This window comes from Lissotriton vulgaris, chromosome 4_1 (genome assembly GCF_964263255.1).
Source record: "Lissotriton vulgaris chromosome 4_1, aLisVul1.2, whole genome shotgun sequence".
NCBI classification, from domain to species: Eukaryota; Metazoa; Chordata; class Amphibia; order Caudata; family Salamandridae; genus Lissotriton; species Lissotriton vulgaris.
The window spans coordinates 1203365539-1203384435 of record NC_141691.1 but is presented as its reverse complement, the minus strand read 5'-3'; the positions used below and the strand labels follow the sequence as shown (position 1 = coordinate 1203384435).

The 18897-nt window shown below is 45.1% G+C and overlaps 1 protein-coding gene across 1 annotated transcript in view; it reads left to right on the top strand.

The window, feature by feature from the left end:
- Positions 1 to 18897, top strand: part of LOC147723041 (molybdenum cofactor sulfurase-like) — a 1924377-nt gene that overhangs the window by 1252430 nt on the left and 653050 nt on the right. The gene's annotated exons all lie outside the window — the stretch shown is intronic.

Below are 18897 nucleotides of genomic sequence, written 5' to 3'. Positions count from 1 at the left end.
TCAACAGCACTTGATCTGTTGGCAGAACAAACCTTTAGACGAAATTCTGAGGTATGCAAGATACTGTAGCGATGAGATAGATTCGAAGGCAAAAAAGCTCAAGGAAAAGCTAATGTTAGTACAGATGCAAGCAGCTGGAAAGGGTGGACAGCGACAGCAGGGAACAGGAGCGCAGGCAAAGAAACAGAATAATCAGAGCAGAGATGAGGAAGAAAGACCGAGACCGAGAATGGATATCGCAACACTGAAAAGGACGACCAGGTGTCATCAGTGTAACGAGGTGGGACATTGGAGACGCGAGTGTCCTTACAATATTGAGACAGGGGAATTAGAACAAGAGGAGGAAGAGGTACAGAATAACGTGGTTAAGGGAGCAACAGTCCCGAAGGGAAAGTTTATCAAAGGGGGGACTCAGACTCCTCGAGCCCCGTTTCCTCAACCGCCTCGAATTACGAATGGAGGGAAAACCTATAGACAAATGCCATTGTTCGTAGGAGGAGAAGAATGCTACTACGTTGATCCTCTTACAGGGCAACGAGTGAATAGGGAAGAAGATTGTACCTTAGGAGCAGCCCTGGAAGTAGATCAGAGAGGACCATACGTAGAGGCTGAAGTAGCTGGATGTCCTACGACCTTTTTGGTGGATACGGGAGCCACTAGATCCACGTTGAGATCAGCGGTAGTCCCAGGTCTGCCGATATCAGGAGAAATGATTCAGGTGGTAGGAGTCGCAAACAAGAGGATGACGAATCCTCTGACAGAACCAGTGTCAGTGAAGATAGGGAATTACAGTGACGAACATCAGTTCGTGATCTGTGATTCTAGCCCGGTGTGTTTGTTAGGAAGAGATCTGTTGTGTAAACTGAATTGCATAATACATTGCACACCTGAAGGAGTAGAAGTGCAGACCAACGATGAAGATGCCGATTTCAAAGTTATGAACTCGCAGGAATGCGTGGAACTTTATCCTACCTTAACAGTGGAGGAACTTCCACAAGATTTGAGGGAGAAAGTGTCAGCTGAGGTGTGGGATTTTACTGGAGAAGAAATAGGATTAATCAAGGGGGTAGGATCAGTAAAGATCATGGTAAGACCCAATGCCGAGTACCCAAGAACACCACAATACAAGTTGACACCGGAGACGATTGCAGGAATAAAGCCTGTGATCCAATCCATGATTAAACAGGGAATATTGAAGGAGATCGTGGGTAGTCCATGTAACTCACCGATTATGGGTTTGCAGAAACCTAGTGGAAAATACAGAATAGTGCAGGATCTTCGAAAAATCAATAATATTGTTGTCTCGTGTTGTCCAGTGGTACCGAATCCATCAGTGATATTGTTTCAGATACCGTTCCAAGCTGAATGGTTTACCGTGATAGATTTGTGCCAGGCTTTCTTTTCGATTCCTTTGGAGGAAGAGAGCCAGTATCTTTTCGCTTTTAAGCTGGAAGATCGCGTTTTAACATGGTGTCGTATCCCTCAGGGGTATACAGAAAGCCCATCGATTTTTAACCAGCTTTTAAAGAGAAATCTTGAAAGTCTAGTGCTGCCCAAGAACTGAGTTCTAGTCCAGTACATAGACGACCTCCTAGTTGCGTCAGAGACAGAGGAAGCTTGCAGAGTAGACACCATCACCTTGTTAAATCACTTGGCCGAGAATGGGCACAAGGTGTCACCAAGTAAATTGCAATATTGTAAGACCGAAGTGCAATACTTGGGCCACAGGATTGAAAAGGGGAAACGGAAGGTGTCTCCAGACAGAATAGAGGCGATTATGAAAATGAACGCGCCTACAACACAAAGAGAGGTCAGGATGTTTCTAGGCATGGTCGGTTATTGTCGGCAGTGGATAGCTAACTTTTCACTGAAGGCGAAACCTTTATTACAACTGACGCACAAGGGAGTGAGTGATCCGGTACCATGGGACAAGGACTGTTTGATGGCGTTTTTGCAGCTGAGGGAGGACTTATGTCGCGCCCCGGCTTTGGGAATGCCTGATTACACAAAACCATTTTTGCTTTACTGCTGCGAAAGAGAGGGATGCGCTTTAGCGGTTTTAGCTCAGATCCATGGAGATGCGCGCAGGCCAGTGGCGTATTTTTCGGCTACATTAGATCCAGTAGCCGCAGCGTTGCCCGGATGTCTCAAATCCGTAGCTGCAACGGGTGTCAGCATTGAAAGATCGGAAAGTGTGGTAATGGGACATCAGTTAGTGGTGTACGTACCGCATTCTGTGGAATTGCTAATGACCAGGACTAAGACTCAGCATCTGACGAATAGCAGGCTCACACGCTACGAGCAAGTCATACTGGCTGCCGAGAATGTGACCCTAAAAAGATGCTCCGTCTTGAATCCTGCTACGTTGATGCCACTTCCAAATGAGGTGGATGATGAAAATTGTACAGATCATGACTGCCTTGATGTGACTGAACTATGCACCAAACCGAGGCCCGATATCGTAGATGAGCCATTGACTGACCCCGATGAAATTTTCTTTGTTGATGGTTCATGTGTAAGAGACGATATTGGTCAGCTGAGAGCAGCTTATGCAGTTTGCACGATTACCAGAGTTGTAGAAGCCGCTTGCCTGGAAGGAGTACATTCCGCTCAGGTAGCTGAAATTATTGCTTTGACACGTGCCTGTTTAGCAGGTAACAAAATTCGAGTCACCATATACACCGATAGCCAGTATGGTTTCGGGGTAGTTCACGATTACGGGCAGTTATGGTCTCAAAGAGGTTACATGACCTCCTCGGGTTCTCCCATTAGGAATGGAGAATTCGTGAGACTTTTGTTAGAAGCATTGCAAGGACCAACAGCTATTGCGGTTGTCAAATGTGCTGCGCACACGAAGAATGTAGACTTTGTGTCGCAGGGCAATCGCTATGCTGATGAGGTAGCGCGTTATTGCGCAGAGCAAGGATATTCTCACACCGATGTGAAAGTGGGGGGAATACAAGAGAGAACTGAATTGACAATGTTGTTAGACACTGTAGATACGTGGGATGAGTTAAGGAGTGTTCAAGAGAATGCACCAGATGATGAGAAAAAGAGTTGGGAAACAGCGGGTTGTGTGAAAAGCGAGATGAATTTTTGGGTCTCTGCCGATGGGAGAGCAGTTTTACCAAATGAACTTGTTAGTCCAATGGCAAGGAAATTGCATGGATCAGCACACATAGGAAGAGATGCCATGGTGAGAGTATTCAGACAAACGTGGTTTAATCCTAAGTTTAGAGTAGCGGCAGAAGCAGTATGTCAGCGATGTGCGATCTGTCAGCAACTAAACGTGGGAAAGAGAACACCAGTTACATTAAGTCACATTGGGAGATCTGGGGGGCCTTTCAATAGAATGCAGCTTGATTTTATAGAAATGCCTCCATGTAACAGACTCAGATACGTTTTAGTAATTGTCTGTATATTTTCTAGATGGGTTGAGGCTTACCCTACACGTAGATGTGATACACTTACAGTAGCAAAACTGTTACTCAGAGAGTTAATACCGAGGTTTGGGGTGCCATCCTCTTTGGAATCGGACAGAGGAACTCATTTCAACAGCGAAATAGTGAAAATGTTGTGCTCAGCTTTGAATATTGATCAGAAGTTACACTGCAGCTATCGACCAGAAGCTTCAGGGATCGTAGAGCAAATCAACAGTACAATCAAGTCCAGACTGGCTAAAGTTTGTTCATCGACATCCCTGAATTGGCCAGACGCACTTCCAGTGGTTCTTATGAGCAAACGTAGTACACCAGATAGAAAAACAGGTCTCTCTCCACATGAAGTGCTAATGGGGAGAGCTATGAGATTGCCATCGGTTCCGACTGCAGCGTTATTGAACATCACAGACGACTTGATCTTGGACTACTGCAAGGGACTATCTGATGCCATTAATTCTGTGTCCCTCCAGGTCCAGGCTGCAGAGGTTCCATCAGCACAGGATTTGTGCCATGACCTGAGTCCTGGAGACTGGGTCCTGGTGAAGAAGCATGTCAGGAAGAACTGCTTAGACGTGCGTTGGCGAGGACCGTTTCAAGTCATACTTGTCACGAACACTGCGGTGAAGTGTGGAGGCCTGCCAAATTGGATACACGCTTCACACACTCGAAGAGTGCCAACACCTCTAGAAGAAACAGCTCCTCTCTCGGATGAGAATCCAGCGGAAAGCGGAGAAGCCATAGAGGGGGAAAGCCAAGCTGTAGAGGTGATCGAAGAGGCTGAGACTGTGTTGGAACAGGTCGACAAAGGTCAAGACTCTAGCGAGACCGAAGTCGCCTCAGGAGAAGAAAGTAACTGGGAGACTGAATCGGATACTGAACAAGCTGAGAGTGACCAAGAGACTGGTCCAAGAACAAGGAGCAGAAGAACAAGGAGTGACGAAGCCAGTTGGCCGGAGAGAAAGAAAAGGCCAAGCTCGGAAGAAAAGCAAGAAAGAACTCTTGTCCCGATCGCTGAAGAATCGGATCAGGAGGAAGAAACGACAGACTCAGGAACTGAGAGTCCACGAAGGTCGAGAAGGATACGTGTGCCCTGCAGTAGGTACGCCACCCCAGAGTGGACTTATCTAGCAGATGTCTTGGGGACAGAAATCTGGGAGAGTGAAGAGCGTGAAAGTAATCGATCTCGATCCATTTGTGGCAGTGGAGATATGGATGTTGACGCCTGGACTCGAGACTGAGGGATTACTGACTTTCACACTTCCTATACCCCCATACTTGGGTCAGATTAAAGATTTAGTGTTGAACAGATTACAATTTCCAACATTTGGTCATCGAATTCCGGAAGAAGAAGAAAAAGTCATTCGTTTTGAATTATTGGAACTTGTTGCAAGAGCTGCAGGTGCAAGAATAATTGTTGATACATAAAGACTTTGTATATAAGCTATAAAGAAGAAGATAACCTAGCACCGAGTGGAAAGAAGAATAAAATTAGGGTTTACATTTAGAGGACGGAGAAGGGTTAGGGTTGTCTGTTGTTAAAAATAAAGAGACATTGTTGCGAAAAAGAGACTTTTGTTGATAAAAGAGCACTTTACAAACTGAGAAGAAAACAAAGCAAACGAAGGACTGAACTGATAAACTTTTTCGCAAAAGAAAGAGTCACGCTGTTTTGACAACATGGAAGACGGCAACCCAAACGGAAAAGCTAGATGTATAGTAGGTACACTTATAGCAGTAGTGATATTTCTCATAATTACAGTAGTAACTATATCATATATAATAGGACATGAAACAGATAAAGAAATAGCAAATGTAAAATTTGTAACGACTTTGAAACCTGCTCTTGTGGGAAAGAAGGAGGAGAGCAACGTTATACGTGAAAAGACGTTACTAGCAGACGAAGTTCGTAGATTACATGTAGATGAGTCACAGGGAAACTTTAGGTCAAACGCATATGCTAAACTGTTATACGAATATATCGATGCCATGGAGGCCAAGGATTGCTACGTTTGTATGCAATTGCCGGCTTCTGTAGATGAGGGCATCCGATATCATCATCTCCCATTGACTTATGGGATAACTTGTAGTTTACTGCTTAGTATATTTTATGGTAGAGAAGGATTTGAGTACTACTTTTCAAATTATGATTCGGTACTGCCAGAAGTTCCGAATTATAAGCAAATGAATAAGTGGGACTATTACAAGAAGGAGGATAGACTAGCCAAATTCTTCCTTCCTTGGGATACGTTAGATACTTCATATGCACGCAGAAATAATCTGACTTGCAAAGTGTCAGAGATTGAGAAAAAGTTCATAGCACAAGTAGATGATCGATACAGAAGGCAGAAGATTCTAAAAATGTCAGGACAATGGAAAACAGATTGGACCGAAGAAGAGAAAGCACATAAAAAGAAAGGGAGCAATGGTCCAATAGCATTGGATAGAACGCAGAAAGGAAAGTTATGTTTAACTCGAAGCAAGACATATTATGAGAGTGAATTTGTAGGTGAAGTTAATTGTGAGCATGCTTTTAAGTTAGAGTATTATACGAAAGATTTTATGAAGGGGATGCAGGCTATTCCTAATGTATATTTTGTATGTGGGAGAAATGCCTATGTAAAACTGCCTGACAATTGGTATGGTTCGTGTTACTTGGCAATTGTCTTCCCCAAAATATATCATGCAAAGGATTTAGCGGCCATAGAAAGAAAGGCTTCGACAAGAATGAAAAGGGAAGTAGGAGATGCAGAAGTAGTGGGAGACGTATTTGGAGCGATGTTTCCTATGTTAGGTTTAATACTTAACGATGTTAAGATCAGGAGACTAGCTACAGTCATAGATAGATTATCTGCAAGTACTGCAAGGTCATTAATGTTAATAGAAGGTGAGATGCAATCGATCAGAGCAATGGTTCTTCAGAATCGACTTGCTCTTGATGTGATATTAGCAAAAGAAGGCGGAGTTTGCAAGGCTTTGAAGGTTCAGGAATGTTGTACTTATATTCCTGATAATTCAAAACCACTAGAGAAGGTTATAAGAAACATTACGCAGATTCATCAAGAAATCGAAGATTTGACAAAAATAAATGTTTGGGAAAAAGTAGATAAAGGAGTAGGAAAGGTTGGAAGTTGGTTTGCCAACCTTGGCAAAAGTATAGTGTGGTACATATTAAAACCTGTATTAATAGTATTAATTTGTATAATCACATTGTTAGGATTTGTGAAACTATATAAATGGTATAGGACGAACCGGTTACAAAGATCTATGAGAGAGCAGGAAAGGAGATTAGCTGCTTTACAAGATCAACAGTATAAAAGCTTGAGAACACTTGAAATGATGAAAAGAGGGAATGATATGACTAGTTCTGTTTAAAGAGATATTCAAATTGCATTTAGTGATGACTCCTAAAAGTCATCAAAGGGGGGACTGAGAGAGCGCAAATTTGAATAAAAATTGTGTATAGGCCATATTTACAAGCATATCGTGTAACGTAGGAATGAAATGTATATCGAACGTAAACTTGACGTCTATAGTATAAAGGTCAACGGAAAGTGACAAAAGTAATATAGGAAATGTAACTGTATTCACTTTAGAATGTATTAGATTTAGAAGGCCTGTATACTTAATGGGCTAATGTAGAAATGTGTAGAAATGCTTACGAAATGAAGAACGTGCAAAGTAGAATTCATGTACGTGTGTAACTTGAAATGTAGAAACGGCAAGAAACGTAACATGGAGAAATGTGTAAAGAGTATGCACATAACGATGTAACCAATGAGAATATAACTTTATGTTATACGTATAGGGTTTATATTCTATGTATGAGATTATATTCTGTGTGAACTTTATATTCTATGTATTGAGGTTCATATTCTACGTAATTGTATTCTATGTAAGATGTATTCACATATAGGAATGCTAGAAGAGTTTAGGTCATTTGTGATTATAACCTGACTAACCAAGAGTTCGCAGGAGCATAGTCCAATGTGTGTAATTTAGTGGGCTCACAGGAGCCGTGAATAGCTTCACTTGAAGGTGCGAGCCGAAGAGTCTAGCATTTGTTAGATTTAAGGTGACAAATGTCGAACGAAGTTTATTGCCTAAACATGAGAGAAGGCGATTGGAATTTGAGCTTTGTTTTGAATGACCATTCACAGGATCTAGTAAGGTCAAAGAAACAGTTGTAAGTTAAAGTCTTGTTTAAGTTCATTTGACTTTTGATCTGAAAGTGTCGATTAAGGTCGCCAACAAGAAGATGAAGATGACATCTAAGGAGAAGGGTCAACTTAACGGACGACGCAAAGAGATGAAGCAATGGAAAGAGCCAGAAACTGACATCATCGGGGAAAGTCCGTGGTGGGCGTCAAGGGGCGTTCCACCCACACTGTGATTGTGTATTTTAGGGACAGCACCCCGGGGAGAAGATAGCAATTGGAGATTAGGAACAGCGAGGGGAATTACTCAGAGCGAAGGCAAGGGTAGATGCCTTGAGCAGATGCGCTGAGAGAGATCAGAGCGCAAGGGAGCAGTAGGCCGAGGACCCTTAGAAGAGCGGATGGGTAGGCAGAGAGGGTACTGCTTCTTAAACTTAAGTTACCCTTAGAGGCTAAGAGAGTTTGAACTTCTTTGGAAGTCAAACTGCTGACACCTTTTTAGGGAAGAAACTTGGGAAAAAGGGAAGTCACCTAGTATAGAGTAGGGACAGATTTAACTTGATTATTTTTCTCTTTCTGTAGATGACGCAAAGGAACCACTTTACATCGAAACTTTAAATTGCTGATTTTGGAATTGATTTTGTATTTTGTATACTTTGAGGTTTATCCTGAGAGGATTGTATTTACATTCAAATTTGACTTTTATATAAAACTTTTAAACTTTATCAGTTGTAAGTGGTTCTTCAGAGTGGCGTCAGTTAATGGGGTTTGTCTAAACCTATGTGGGGGTTGTCTTTTACTCAACGACAGATACTAGCGGTCCAAAATTGACGAATGAGATAAACTATTAAATTGATTATAAATTGATACCAAAATCTCATTCCCCGCAGGTGGATGCGTCCTCCTCAGTGCAATTACTTTAAAAACAAAAGGATCCGCCTCAGAGAGGTCGGAAGGGATGTATGTCCAGAGATTTGGTAGGGCATACACTGTGTTTGTTAAAATACCCCTCACACACCAAAAGGGCCCTTGGTCTCATGCTTTATCATATGGGTCTTCCTGCCTGCTGTGGGACAGGGCGTGCTACATCTAGTGACTACGCTGGAGCACTGTTATTGTAGTGATATGTGTGGTGTATGTGTAGTGAGAGAAAGGGTCAGGGGTGGATGAGATGTGTGGCTTAAAAAGTACCTGGCCTTATAGACTAAATACATTTCATTCGGTCATAGGCTGGTACTGTTAAAAGGGGGTTTGGAGATATCACACCTTTAATTTGCTGATACTCCTAGGTATGTCAACATGTTTCGAAGCATCAAGGCTTTTTCATCAGGACTGAAGATGATCCCTTAGGTGCTCACTATGTTGCTATCAATTACAAAGAGTGACGTTAAAATACAGTACCCACTTGGTATTGTTATCATGTAAGCTCTGTCAGTATTTCTGAAAATAAGCTAGAAACAGTAGGAGTCAGTGCTCCATGAGCCTTCTTTTCAGGTGGGGAGGAAATGGCCACTGTATTTCAGGGTCATGAAGTCCTCGCCTCCTCTCTCGCTATCCCGCGGCTCCGTGAGAGCTTACATGATAACAATACCAACTGGGTACTGTATTTAACTTCACTCTTTGTATATAGACACTTATTTTTTCATCAATTGATAGCAACATAGTGAGCACCTAAGGGATCATCTTCAGTCCTGATGAAGAAGCCTTGATGCTTCAAAACATGTTGACATACCTAGGAGTATCAGCACATTAAAGGCGTGATATCTCTAAACCACCTTTTAACAGTACCAGCCTATGACCGAATAAAATTTCTTTAGTCTATAAGCCACACTTCTTAGCAACCCCTGACCCTTTCTCTCACTACACATACACCACACATAGTACTACAATAACAGTGCTGTAGCACACCCCATCCCGCAGTGGGGCGGGAAGACCCCTATGAAGAAGCATGACACCAAGGGCCCTTTTGGTGTGGGAGGAGTATTTTAACAAAAACAGTGTATGCCCTACCAAGTCTCTGGACATACTTCCCTTCCGACCTCTTTGAGGTGGATCCTTTTGTTTCTAAAGTGAATGGTGTAGTATCACCTGATGCGATGATGTCACCAACTTGTTCATCTGAGTGTTTCAAATAATATACCATGTTGAAGCACACAAATGGTGTCCCACAACGCGTGGGACCGAATGAATAAAGGCCATGTTTGTTGGGTGTGGCCTCAGAGAGGGACCCAGTGCTGTAGCGGGAAACGTAATTGCCTGTATCCGAGTTACATGTGTTTAACAATATAGTCCCGAAATTGGCCCATCCGGGGTGCTCACCTGGTACACACCTGAAAGCATCTCCAGCTTATCGCCAACCTCAACCAGTGCTACAACACTGTCAACGAGGGTACTCCATGCTCTCTCTATCCAGTGGCGGCCTCGTACCTAACGCTTGGATGTGAGGTGCTCATGCTGTGGAGTCAGCCACACCCGGGCGGCTCTGAGTGTCTGCCTGGTGGCAACCTACTTTCACAACTGTATAGCACTGCCAAGTCGACGTGCACGGCAGAGAGGTTCAGCACACATGAGTAATCGAGCGGGGATATTCACCCAACGACTGCTGTGTGCGATCAAAAGTGGAGCAATGACAAGACCTGGCTCGTGGCGGTGACGCGCAGGGAGTGCGGGGGGACGGACACACCCTGCAGGAATGCTGACGGGCATGTAAGTGGAGGAAAGCTTCTGCCAATAACTACATAAAGAAAACACACAGAGTATAGCATATTCATCAGAAGAACAGTAGCTAAAAAAACTAAATATAACAAGGAACATACATTGCTGTATGATGGTGAATATCATAGGGAAGGCTGGGAGGAAGGAAATCATTGACCCTCACCCTGCCATGAAAATACAGTCAGCAACTGATCATAGTCCAGTAAAAAAAAAAAAGACATGCCTAATATTTTGGCATTGGGACCTTTTGTCGGTGAGCGTGCCCCTTCAGCACATGCCCCTAAGTGGAAAGAATGGGTTGAGAGAGTCATGCTGTTTTTTGAAGCCATTAAAATAGACAATGACCAAAAACATGCCATGCTACTATACTTGGGTGGGAGAGACAGTTATAAAATATCCATATCAGTCAATGAAGCTGTGCCAAAGACACACGTCACACTCATTGCAGCCATGATTGCCAATTTTGAACCCATGGCCAACTAGTACTATGAAAGATACGTATTTAGACAAGCTAAAGAATCCATTGATGTACTTCATGCCCACCTGAAGGAATTGGCAAGTAGTTGTGGATTCAATGATGAGACTAAAAAAATACAGGGGCAAATTATTCAGAAGTGTGCCTCTGTGAAATTGCATGAGTGGATTCTGGAGGAATCTGGCAAATCCTTGGCTGATATCCTGATATTAGGCTGGACCAAAGAATTGTCTAGAGCTCGGGTGCCACACATGGAAGCTGTTACAGAAGCCCATCTAGACTGAACCAGTTAACGTCATAACCCCAGGTTCGAGGCATGTGGGCTGCTGATTTAATATCTGTGCATAGATCGCCGTCTAGTGTTGGGTCCAGATGATTGCACCTTGTTGTCCTGGAAGAGTCTTCGAAGTATCACGAGATAGGTGACACCTCTCCTGGACTACAGTGCGCATGGGCATCTTCTCCATCCTCAGATTGTTTTTTTCCGCCATTGGGTTCGGACGTTATTCCTATACTCCAACTTTGGAATCGAAACTAAACTTTTCTAGAGGCCAAAAGGCCTTTGACTTCGACGGTATTGTTCTCGCTCAGTACTTCTTGACTCGATCAAACTTTCCATCTCGACCCGGTCATCGACGCGGGCCGTTGGGCCTTTTCGACGCCACGTGTGCCTGCTGTCGATGGAAAGGAGCCTGTTCAAAATGTGCCCACAATGCCACTCCAAGTTCCCGCATACTGACAAACACACAGTATGCAACAAGTGCCTATCACCAGACCACAAGGAAGAAACCTGCCCAGCCTGTGCCCAATTCCGTTCGAAGAAAACCATCCGGATTCGATGGGCCGCTAGGCAAGAGATGCTGCGACAGGCACCAGAACCAGACAACATCTTCGATGATGAACAAGAACTTCCATAAGTGGAAGATTCGGATCCAGAGATCGTCACCGTTGAGGACCACTCAGACTCCGATAACGAAATCCCACCTGGGCAAACTGTGAGTACATTGCTCCCGACACCAATTACCCCGTTACAGAAGGCTCCGGTTGAGGCATCGCCTAAAGGCCTTAACCAAGATCCAAAAAATCATTCAGCAGCCCCGCCGTCCGGCTCGGCTCCGAAAACAAAGATTAAGCCTTCAGAGACCCCAGGTCCAAGTAACGTTATCCCTAAGAAGGTTATACAACCCAAAAAGGTCGTCGACCCAAAGGGCGTCGAACCGAAGAAGGCCGTACAGCCTAAGGGTGTCGACCCGAAGAAGGCAGTCGAGCCAAAGGGCGCCGAACCAAAGAAGGCCGTCGAGCCAATAAGCACCGAACCAAAGAAGACCGTTGAGCCAAATAAGGCCGCCGGCCGAAGTGCGCCAAACCGAAGAAGGCCGTCAACCCAAGTAAGGCCGCTCTGCCGAAGGTCGCCGAACTGAAGGTCGTTGACACAAAGGGCGTCGTACCGAAGCCTGTGGTCCAGCAAAAGAAGTATATTGAGCCAAAGAAAGGCATCGAACCAAAGACAAGTGCTCCTAAAAGACCGGTCGATCCGAAAAAAGTCATCGACTCGACAAAAGACAGTCAATCTAAAAAGCCTGTTGAGCACAGAAAGCGTATCGAACCTAAAGATCCAGTCAATCCGCAATCAGTCGTCGACCTGGACAAAGAGGCCGAGCCGAGAAAGAGCAATAAGGCACCGAAAGTCGTCGAACCAAAAAAGGTTGTCGACCCGGAGGCAACAGTCGATCCAAAAAAGACTAAGCCAAAGAAGTCAACGACACAGCCACGGACAGTGGAAGAAGAAATCTTCCATCCAGATCCATCAGAGGAATAGACAAAATTTTATATAAACCCTGAGACTGGTAAAGTCACAATCCTACACAGGAAGAAGAGGCCATTGGATACGTACTCTCATTCCCCCATTCCTCTAAAGAAAAAGGACTTTGGGACTTCTCCCTCTAGACCTTTCATTCCTTTCTATCCCACTATGCCTACTACGCCTTTTGCTCCTTACTCTCCTACGCACTCAGATTACAATGAGGATAACACAGGGGAAGATCCTCAAGATGATTATGACTATCCAGAGGATCCTAACCCTCAAAATGAACCATGGGATGATCAGACTGATCCATATGACACGCATCCCATCCCTGACACTTCCTCATACCCAACAAAGCCGTCACCTACTGACGACACCATTGTCTTCAACCAGCTTATAGATAGGGCAGCGCAGTACCACAACGTAGACATGCACAATGACCCTATAGACGAAGCCTTTCTATTTGACACATTCCCTACTTCAGAGAAAAATGTCAGAACACTTCCTATGTTGAAAGGGGTATTAAAACACGCACCAGATATATTTAAAGATACAGCCAGGGCACGCATAATCAATCCCAGGATTGAAAAGAAATGTAGAGCAGCCCCTACAGACCCTACTTATATCAGAGGTCAGTTACCATTAGACTCACTAGTAGTGGCTAATGCACGCAAAAGGGCCAACTCACAGACAACAGGAGAAGCTCCACCTCCTGATAAGGAGTCCAAAATACTAGAGGCCTTGGGTAAAAGGGTAGCATACAAGCTTCCAATTCATGGAGAATTCCAAATACACAAGCTCTACTAGCTCGTTACGACAGAGCACACTATGACCAGCTTGAAAGTTTAATACAACACGTGCCTGAGCCTTTCAAAGCCCAAGCTAATGACCTCATACAAGAGGAGAAATTTATTACAAATGCCTCCATTAAATGTGCGCTTGACGCAGCTGACACTGCAGCCAGGTCCATTAACACTAGCGTCTTACTACGAAGACATGCATGGCTACGTATTTCTGGCTTTAAGAACGAGGTGCAATCTACCATTCTTAACCAACCAGTCAATCAAGACTTCCTTTTTGGCCCTGCAGTCGACACCATTTTAGACAAAATGAAAAAGGATACAGAAACTGCAAAATCAATGGGTGCATTGCAGTTTCAACAACAAAGAGGTTCCTTTCGACGCTCCTCATACAGAGGAGCTACACGGGGCAATACTTCACAAACTTCGTCTACATACAAAAGCAACACCCAAGGTTCCTTTAAGAAGAACTCCAACAGAGGAGGTTATAGGGGCCACAATAATAAGGGAAGATGACGTGGAGGCAATAACACCAGAGCCTCCACTGCCATAAAACAGTGACTTCATCACACTACCGCCAGACCATTTAACACCGGTCAGAGGCAGAATCCAACAATTCCTACCAGTCTGGAAAGCAATTACTACACACAAGTGGGCGAGACAAATTATCCAGTATGGTTATTGCCTAGAACTCACTTCTACTCCACCTAACATACTACCCAGACACCGTCCTATGCCCAAAGAACACATCACCCTGCTACAACAAGAGGTGAAATGCATGCTGGAAAAGGGGGCCATAGAGCCAGTCCCTTTCCAACACCAAGGGACAGCAGTATACTCACTATTCTTCCTTAATCCCAAAAAGGATGGCTCTATCAGACCAATATTGGACCTCAGACCCCTAAATCAATACATACTGTCGGAGCACTTCCATATGATCACACTACAGCAAGTGCTCCCGTTACTCCAGCAAGGAGACTTCCTAGCAACATTGGACCTCAAGGATGCGTATTTTCACGTACCCATCCATCCAGCTCACAGAAAATATCTCAGGTTCACAATAGACGGTCAACACTACCAATTCAAGGTACTCCCCTTCGGGGTAACCACAGCTCCAAGAGTGTTTACAAAATGCTTAGCGACAGTAGCTGCACATCTAAGGAGGGCAACACATCCACGTGTTTCCATACCTAGACGATTGGCTAATACAAGCAAAATCATACAAACTGTGTGTAAGAGACATGTCTCAAACACTTCAGTTGCTACACAGCCTAAGTTTTTCAATAAACTACCCAAAATCGCACCTACAACCATCCCACACACAACAATATCTGGGAGCTACTATAAATACCTCAGTGGCAAAGACCTATCCAAACTCAGCGAGGATAGCCAGCATGCAGATGCTCATTCACAAATTTCTGCCACAACACTCTGCCAGCTCGAGTCTTCATGCAGCTCATAGGCATGATGGCCTCTTGCATATTCATTGTCCCCCATGCCCGACTTCAAATGCATCCACTGCAAGAGTGCCTTGCAAGACAGTGGAACTAAGCTCAAGCTCAAGGACTACTTAAAGACCTAGTGTTGGTAGACAGTCGCTCTTACAACTCTCTGCAGTGGTGGAACCCACAAAACCTTTCCAAGGGGCGACTGTTCCAAGAGCAAGTTCCACAACTAGTACTAACAGCGGACGCATCACTGACAGGTTGAGGAGCTCACCTACTTCAATACACAGTACAAGGGCTCTGGACAATCAAACAAAAGAAACTGCATATCAACCAACTAGATTTACTAGCAATATTCCTAGCCCTAAAAGCATTCCAAAAATACTTGTACAGCAAGACTGTGTTGATCCGGACGGACAACATGACAGCCATGTACTATATCCAGAAACAGGGAGGAACACACTCTCCACAGCTGTCCCACTTGGCACAGAGCATATGGAAGTGGGCAATTCTAAAAAACAACTTTCTCCTGGCAGAACACCGCCCAAGAAAAGACAATCAAATAGCGGATCTGCTCAGCAGACACAGCCAACAACTACACGAATGGGAGATTCATCCCCAAGTTCTCCAGCCATTCTTTAAAAAGTGGGGGCACCCAGAGATAGACCTGTTTGCCACAAATGAAAACTCAAAATGCCAGTACTTTGCCGCAAGGTTCCCACATCCGATGTCACAGGGCAATGCGATATGGATGAACTGGTCAGGCAGATTTGCGTACACTTTTCCCTCAGGACCACTGATTCTGCTGGTGGCACGCAAACTACGGCAACAGTCACTCACAATGATCCTAGTTGCTCCCACATGGGCGAGACAGCCATGGTACACAACGTTCCTCTAGCATTCAGTAGTTCCCTATCAAAGGCTATGCCTCGCACCCCATCTTCTAACTCAGAACCACGGGGAAATTAGACACCCAGATCCCAATCAGATGAACCTAGCGATCTGGGTCCTGAAGTCTTAGAATTTGGATACCTTAACTTGCCTCCAGACTGCATGAATATCATTAAAGAGGCAAGGAGACCAACTACTAGAGCATGCTATGCAGCTAAATGGAAGAGATTTGTTATTTACTGCAACAATAACCAAATCAACCCATTAGATGCTTCCATACAGAACATTATATGTTACCTACTGCATCTTCAATGATGCAACCTAGCATACTCTTCTATAAGACTACACCTCGCTGCTATAGCAGCATATCTCCAAAACAGCCATGCCTTTAACTGTTTTGGGTACCAGCAATCAAGGCTTTTATGGAGGGTCTCAAAAGGGTGATTCCTCCGAAACACCCACCTTCACCAGTCTGGAACCTAAATATAGTACTCACCAGACTTATGGGACCTCCTTTCGAACCTCTACACTCATGCGAATTGCAATTCTTAACATGGAAGGTGGCATTCTTGATTTCCATTTCTTCACTCAGGCGAGTTAGTGAACTACAAGCGCTAACAATTCAAGAAACCTTCATGCAGACACATGCTAACAGGGTAGTACTTAGAACAAACCCTATGTTTATGCCAAAGGTCATATCCAATTTTCATGTTAATCAATCAATAGAACTGCCAGTGTTCTTCCAAAATCCACATTCAGTAGGTGAAAGAGCCCTACACACACTAGATGTAAAGAGAGCTCTGCTTTATTATGTGGAAAGAACTAAATCATTCAGGAAAACAAATCAATTATTTGTTGCTTTTTCACCACAACATAAAGGAAATCCCATATCAAAGTCAGGAATAGCCAGATGGATAGTTAAATGCTTTCAAATATGTTATCAAAAAGCTAAACGCACGTTAACTGTCCCCCCAAGAGCACACACTACGTGCAAAATGGGGGCATCCATGGCTTTCCTCAGGAATATTCCTCTTGAAGACATAAGTAGAGCAGCCACATGGTCTACTATACACACTTTCATAAAACACTACTGTGTAGACGTACAAGCAAAGCAGCAAGATGCTGTATGCCAGGCTGTCCTCAAAACTCTCTTTTAAACTTCTGCAGCTGGCACAGGTAACCACCGCTAGATGAGATACTGCTATACAGTCTATGCACAGATATGAATTCAGCAGCCCACATGCCTCGAACGGAATATGCTACTTACCAGTATGCATCTGTTCATGGCATGTAGGGTTGCTTACCTTAGTGAGGTAGTGTGGCTCACTGGTTAGAGGCGGCAGACCCGAGAGCAGAGGACGGCCCGGGACCAGGGTTCGATTCCCGGCGCGGCAGGTTTCTTGACCAGGGTCAGCGGACTCGATAATTCTCTCGCCTCGGTGCCCACTCTGATCAGCGATCACACTCTGCAACTCTGGGCATTAGCTTGCCTCATCTTCACTAACTGCCCCACCAGACCGCCGGGGATGCCTGGTCTCACCCTGGAGATACCCATTAAGGGACCATCTCTCAGGGAAGCCAGGAAGGGTTTTGCAGCGGTCGAAGCGCCTTGGGACCCTCCGGGTAAGTAGTGCGCTATATAAATGCCTATACATACATTCATATCGCCTGCCGTCCTCCCCGGTGCCTGTTGCAGCTGCAGTATTATCTTTTGCATGGCCATCGCTTACTTTACTTTCTCCATCTCTGCCACAATGGCGAAAAACAATCTGAGGATGGAGAAGATGCCCATGCGCACTGTAGTCCAGGGTAGGAGTCACCTATCTCGTGATACTTTGAACACTCTTCCAGGACAACAAGGTGCAATCATCCGGACCCAACACTAGATTAGATTAGATTAGATTTAGATTTATAGAGCGCATGGCTGCCCTGGAGCGTCCCAGCGCTGAAAATGACCTGAACATAGTGAACTCAAGAGGGGACGGATTTAGGGGGTGGTAGGGAAGAGAAAGGTTTTGAGAGCTTTTCTGAATTTAAGGTGAACGGGTTCCATCCGGAGATCTCTAGGAAGGGCATTCCATTTGTTTGATGCGTTCAGCGAGAACCGCGGCCTCCAGTACGCGTCCTCCTCACTCTTGGTATGATGGCCAAATTTTCCCTGTCTGAGCGGAGGGCCCTGGCCGACTTGTAGGGGCGAATCAGTCCTCTCAGGGCCGGAGGGCCTTTGCCCTGCAGCGTTTTGTGGGCAATACAGAGTGATTTAAAAGTGATCCGCTCTTGAATAGGGAGCCAGTGAAGGGCCTTTAACAGTGGCTTGGCTGATGCCCGTCTAGGCGCCCCCATGAGCAGCCTGGCTGCAGCGTTCTGGGCTCGCTGGAGAGTATTGATAGTGGCAAGGGGGGCAGCCAGGAAGAGGGCATTGCCATAGTCCAGTTTGGACAGGATCAGGCCCTGGATTAGCAGCTTTCTGGATTGAAAAGGAAGGAGGGGGAGGACCTTCCGGGCTGCTCGTAACAGACCGAAGCAACCTCCTGCAACCTTCTGCGCGTGGGTCTTAACGGTGAGTTGGGGTTCAAACCAGATCCCCAGGCTTTTAATTTGCTCCTTGGGGGGAGGAAAATCTCCCATGCAGGGGGGCCACAACTCAGGGGGCAGGGAGGTGATTTGATTGCCCAGCAACATGATCTCGGTCTTAGTTCCATTCAATTTAAGTTTTAAGCTAGACATCCAGGAGGAAATGGCTGTAAGGCATTTCGGGAGGTCATCAGGGCGGCCCCCTTGTTGTGACAGCGAGACGACAAGCTGAGTGTCGTCTGCGTAGCTGAAGGATTTGATCCCAAATGGGGCTACTACCTTCTCTAATGGGGCCATATAGACATTAAACAGTGTGGGGCTGAGGGAGGAGCCCTGCGGCACCCCACACTGGAGGGGGGTGGAATTGGACATAGAGCCATTTTCCCATATCCTGAAGGATCGATTGTCCAGGAAGGACTGCAGCCATCTAAGGGCTGACCCTGTAATGCCCAGCTTGGCAAGGCGTTGGGCCAGAACTGCATGGTCTACGGTATCGGATGCAGCGCTTAGATCCAGGAGGATCAGGGCTACTGATCCCCCTGAATCCAAGATGCATCTTACCTCTTCAGTCACCGCTAGGAGGGCGGTGTCTGTGCCCT